We start from the raw sequence: 6,060 nt of genomic DNA, 5'->3' as shown, positions 1-6,060 counted from the left end.
AGGGGCAGGGGCAGGGGCGGGGGCAGGGGCAGACTTTCATTTCAAAAATGCATGAGTTGCACACGAGGAATCGTGCTGTGAGTCTTTATGCCTGACAAACGACTAATATACATTATGTTAACGTTTGGTTTTTCGAAAGCCACAACTTTAGAATCCTGATGCAGAGGAACGTGCTCCGGTGACAAATCAATCCACAGGAAAGGGTTAAGGCGCCTGACATCAGAGATAAATAATCCATCCAGCGTGGGATAAAGTGGTTTAATAATTCATGCCTGTAATTGTCTGGTGCCGGGGATGGAATATTTCTATTGACACCAGAAGTCGGAATTAGTTTTGAATACATGGATGCACTGCCTGTTACTAAATCAGAGCAGCTCGTGAGACAAAGGAGTGAGGGCTGATCTCAGATCAGTGATGTGACACCTTTATTTATCTGAGGGGTTTTTGTTGTTTCGTTTACAAATGATTCTCGACTCTCTCTCCAAATTAAGGAAATTCCCAAATGTCTTCAGTAAATGGAACTGACTGCTGTTTGTATGGTGACGAGATGCTGCACAGTTTAAACACAGCTGAGTTGTCGACGGCAGGTTCAAAAAGTTCTAAGACTGACGTTACGATTAACACAGCTTACCATTTCATGACCTGCAGGTGGTGCTGCGTTCTGTCGCTCCCTGTACGGACCTATATTTACTGCGCGCGTATGTGAGTCAGCTGCAGTCACATGGTTTGTTCGTCTGCGTTGGGCTCGACAGCGGGACAGCTGGGCGATCAGTCACGCCACATCCGGTGGGATGCATCACACACGGCAGCCGTTCCATACGTCACAGAGAACGGGAGGAGGAGGAGTTTGATGACTTTAATTTGAAGTAATCTTGTTGGACCTACACATGGACACAAACACCACCGCACACTTGAAGTCACCTCTGTGACCTCTGGGGGATTTCATCCGACAAATAATCTAAAAGTGAGACTAAGACGATAAACAGTAATCCCATTAAACAGAAGGTCATTCAAAATGTTGACGTCGTAACCTCTCTCTCTCTCTGTCTCTCTCTATCTATCCATCCATCCATTCAACCATCCAACCATCCATCCATCTATTCTCTGGCTGTCTTTCCCATCCATCCAACCATCCAACCATCTATTCTCTGGCTGCCTTTACATTAAATCTGTATAAACTCCTCACTAAATGGTAAAGTTACAGGTCTCTGTACCTACTGTCAATCAAAGCAACCATTGTTAATTGCAATTATAATGAATTATATTAAGCACATGTGGTCATTGTGAAGGTAGAGGAGCTGGAGGCTAATGAGCCACTGACCCTGCTACAGAGTCACAGAGGGTAGAACCTTTAAAATGAAATACATTTGAATTCACGCCTTAAGATTTTCATTTGTCTCATACGGTGTCGCTGCACAGGCTCGACCGTGGCACGGGTCAGTTTGAATAAAACTCTGGGCCTGAGTGAACCTTCAGCAGGTGATCAGAAAATCATAGAGCTTTTCTCACTTATTTTTTCTTCTGCCGAACAGGATTTTGATATAACAAATGTCATGATGCTGAGATTGTTTCATTAACAGACTAACATTCTGTACTGGGAAATTTGTCGATCCTGAAAGAACAAGGACTGAAAATCGTCTGGATACAGACGGTAGTCCAGAATAAAAGATCTTGATAGACAGAGTAATGATGTGGAGAACATCAGAGGACATTGGTCCAAATCAGGTCCGGGGGAGACGAGGGTGAGGATCTAAGGAGAGACAAAAGGAAATATGTAAAATGGTATATTACTGGAGTAAAACGTATTGACCTACATTTTGCGCGTAATAGTGTGTGGGTAGTGACCCACATTGCCGCCCTCTAGTGGATAATTACATGAGTAGCGCAGTAGCTCTGACCCAGAAAGTAAATAATTCATGTGTTGTGCAGAGCAATTACTATAATATTTCAGCCACTTTGTTCAAACCACCTTCTCACAGCCTGTTATTATGGGATGGATCGCCAGCGTGTTTGTCTATTTTAACGCTGTCTTGACTGTGTGTGACGTGTGTGAATTAACTGGAGCACAGTGTGACTACGCTGTTTGATAATCTCGTGGTAACTACAGGCGTACGGTCAACTATGAACGATAGAAAGACCGAAAACCAGAGATAATTCAACACCTTTTCTATAATCTTTAACATCACATCAACTGGTGTCCTGCTCATAGTGCATTAGACTTGGAAGGACATTTTGAGTTGGTTGAATAATCTAGTTCAACCACTGGGCTTATTCACACCCAACAGGTCAATTATTCTTTGACGTATTTAACATGAAAAGCTGACTTTCACCATCACCGACTGTAAACACCACAGTCACATGACCGCTTTGACTGGTTTGACTTTTTTTTTCTTCTCTCAGTGTTTTTTAAAGGTCAGATTTGTGAACAAATCTATAGAAATAAGCCCCTCACCCCTCACCCTACCATGAGCTATCACAGACATAGACCTCATACAGCATTGTTTACCAAAATCTTTGGAAACACTGTCATAGAGTATATAACTCTACTCTGACATTAACTCGAAACCAATAAACCTCTCATTTTGTTTGGACCTTTAAATGGATACTGTAAACCAGGAAAACACATTCAGTTCAATTCATCTACATTTTGAGTAAAATAAAATAGTGCCTAAAACATTGAATAATGATTTGGTAATATTAATGCAAATTAATAGAAAAGCCGAGGTCAGCTGTTCTATGTTCAGGCTGGAGCGGAGTGTTGGAAGAATTAAGTGCTGGAACAGAGGAGCCTCAGTCAGAGTTTATTTGTATGAAGCGTTCCCTGGTGGTTACAGTGACATACTGGAGTCTGTGTAGGTGGCAGCGTCAGGCTGAATTAATTAGCACGCTGTTTATACGTGAAGTTGTCGTTCTGTTCCATTTATAGTCAAGGCCACACAACCACAGGTGGACACCATTAGGAGGTGGGAGACAGTGATGGATGGAGACGAAGCAGTGGAGAAGACTCTGACTGTGAATGGGAGAACAGAACGGTCTGTGATGGTGTTCAGTTACAATATCAGTGCTTTCAAGGACATCAAATTAAATTAAATCATTTCAAATGTAAATTACAAGATCGTCGGATCATACTTCCCTGCACCACGTGATGTTTTTCTTATAAATACATTTGCTTCAGTTCTGTTGAAGTCACATTGTTGTGTTTTATCTCCTTCTCACTGCATAATTGACACGTTTGACTCCTTTACCTGTGAATATTATACACCACATTCATTTGAATTATTGACTCCACTCACTCCAGATCTACATCAGATCCACAGCGTTGTCTCGTTGTCTTTGTGTTGCTGTTTGATGTCAACTTGACACTGCTGTCGTTTTGGAGTTCACACACCCACAGCTGTGATTCCACTGACCCAGTGGGCTGAGAGGACTAATCACTCAGCACTCAGGTACACAGTGTTTGTTTCTACCTGCTCTAATTGCCCTGCTGAGGGCAACAATTCTGAAAGCTCCTTTCGTGGAACTGGAATTCCCTTTAAATGCAATTGGAAAACAATTTACACCTAATAAAAATACCTGAACGCTGGCATTGTCTGTGTTACGGGAGGCCTGTGAAAAGTTTTTGTAAAGTTTCCACAGTATGTGTTGAGTGCGGGGAAAATGAGCTGCAGCCCCTGTTGTTTATGGGATGGATGGATGGATGGATGGATGGATGGACGGATGTGACCGTACGACACCGTGCGTGACCCAGTCATATGACACTGATCTGCTGAACTCTAATGGCTGTGCGGGGCATTGAGGTGAGAGAAATAATCACTCACCAGGAACACAGTGTTTCCTTCATGGCTGCGCTGCCATTCTATTATGGTCTGCATTCTGGAAAAGGAGTTTCCACAGAATGGAATTCCCCGGATTGGCAGCTGGTAAATTCACACCAGCCAATTAAAATGCCTGTGTTGAAGCCCAACGTTTCACACTGTGTTAGTCAGTCCGTGGTTGGACGAAAGAAAACTGGCTGTAAAACCATGATCACTTCCTTAAGGCCATTATTTAATCAAATTATTATTGAATAATTACATTTTAATGTTATTTTATTTATTAGTTTAGATTATTTTGCCGTCCTTAGAACTTCTGGAAATTTAAAGGTTCAGAAATAACATCAAATCATGACAAAAATCTGGAACAATTACTTTAAAAAAAACAACAAAACAAAAACACTTTCAGTTCACGTTTCCACACAGTGACAGATTTGGGCCACATATATAATAATAATAATAAAAAAAAAAAAAAAAAAAAAAAAAAAAATAATAAACACCTCAGTGCTTTTCATTCCCAGTATTCCATTGTGTTTGATTGACAGCCAGACGTTGTCCTGACAACAGGCTGCCTGCTGCAGCATCACTGCTGAAGATCCTTGGTTTTATTCTCAAACCTGGACGGTGGCTTTTCTGCCCAGTGTACGGAAGGATGAAAAAGTATCCAGAGGATTTCTGATTGATGTGTGCTCCTGACCGCACACACATCAATCCTCTTTATCTTTCTGTCTTTTTTAATCTTCAATCATCCCTTCTTTATTCTTTGTCCTCTCTCCTGTCATAGATCACTCCGTCTGGGCCTCGAGCCCATCACGGCTCCATCCATCTCACAGATGGATGGACGGACAGGCAGCAGGGGTGACTGTTGATGGCTCAATACTCCACTGAACATTCTAGAATGGTTCAGTCACATCAACCAAACCACAGGATTCTCCAACAGTAAATGTGGAAAACAGCACATAACAGGGGTATCAATTGGTCCTAAAGGCAAAAAGAAGAAAACCCAATCACATGACGTGTTCCTGTGATACGAACAGCGCCCCCTCTTATTGAGATGAATCGCTGCTCTGCCGGCTCTGGCGTTACCTCTGGAATTGCCTTTGTGGCTTCAGTGTGGAATGGAAATAAGGGTCTTGGTTTGGAAATTGAGGTCATCCATGTGACAGTCGAGGAGTTAACTGAACCGTCTACATTCATTTACCGCCGAGAATCTTCTACAGGTGGAGTGGAGTTGGTCAGATGATGGACAAAGTTGGTTTCATGTTTAGAACCGGGTTCTTTCTGTCTAAAAAAACTCTTTTTGGGTCTTTGGAAAATTTGAACAGTTGTCTTTGTCTGGTGTCTATCTCTCCCATTAGTGATTGTAGCGCCCCCTACAGCCCACAAAGGTCGATTAGGAGTAAGAATAAAAATTTTGTGGTTACGTCATTCAAACGTACAGCGCTAAAACTCGCAAACTTGTTTGCACGAGGATTGTGCTACATTTGCTTTCTTCCCTTTGTGTGTTTTTTTTGGGGGGGGGGGGTTTTTGTCCTTCATTGTGGCTTCCAGGCGTAAGTCAGACTCTTCTGGTGTTTTTATGTCCTGGAGTATGATGGTTACCTGGGTGCTTATGTACAGTATGTGAGTTCCGACTTACGGAAATCGAGTTACGTCAAACTATAGGAATGGAACTCCGATGTAAATCTAGGACCTCATAATTGTCATGATTATTCTGTAAGAATATTCAAACAATAAATAGTGATTTTTTAAACAAAGATTAAAAACTTAAGAATATTCAAACAATAAATAGTGATATTGTTATTTTTTTTAACAACGATTAAAAACCGTATCTTTACAATACAATCTATCTCTCAGACTGTAGTACTGTAGATAAGTTACATAAATAAAGCGGGGGACGTGTCCACAGACATTCCTTCACTCCCTCCATTTCCCCTTTTTCTAGATTTCCATAGTTCATCACTCCTTTTTTCACATCGACTTGTCTGTACCTCCTCATCATCTCGTCTCCTGCGCATTACTCTTACCTCCCCCCACCTCCGTCTCCATCTCCTCTCCGAGGCAGATAATGAGGTCTGTTGAGCAGCGTTCGGTTTCCATGGCACCTCCAGACGGTTTGCAACTCTTTCACTCATGAATTCAACCCCTGGATGTGTTTCCCTCAGGTCTCATCGACCGGCAGAGTAATTCCTGCCTTGTCAATCAGGACTCTCACACTTTAACAGCAGCATTTAGTGACTCAGAGACT

This window comes from Cynoglossus semilaevis, chromosome 9 (genome assembly GCF_000523025.1).
Source record: "Cynoglossus semilaevis isolate Cse_v1.0 chromosome 9, Cse_v1.0, whole genome shotgun sequence".
NCBI lineage: Eukaryota > Metazoa > Chordata > Actinopteri > Pleuronectiformes > Cynoglossidae > Cynoglossus > Cynoglossus semilaevis.
This window is presented reverse-complemented; position numbering follows the sequence as displayed.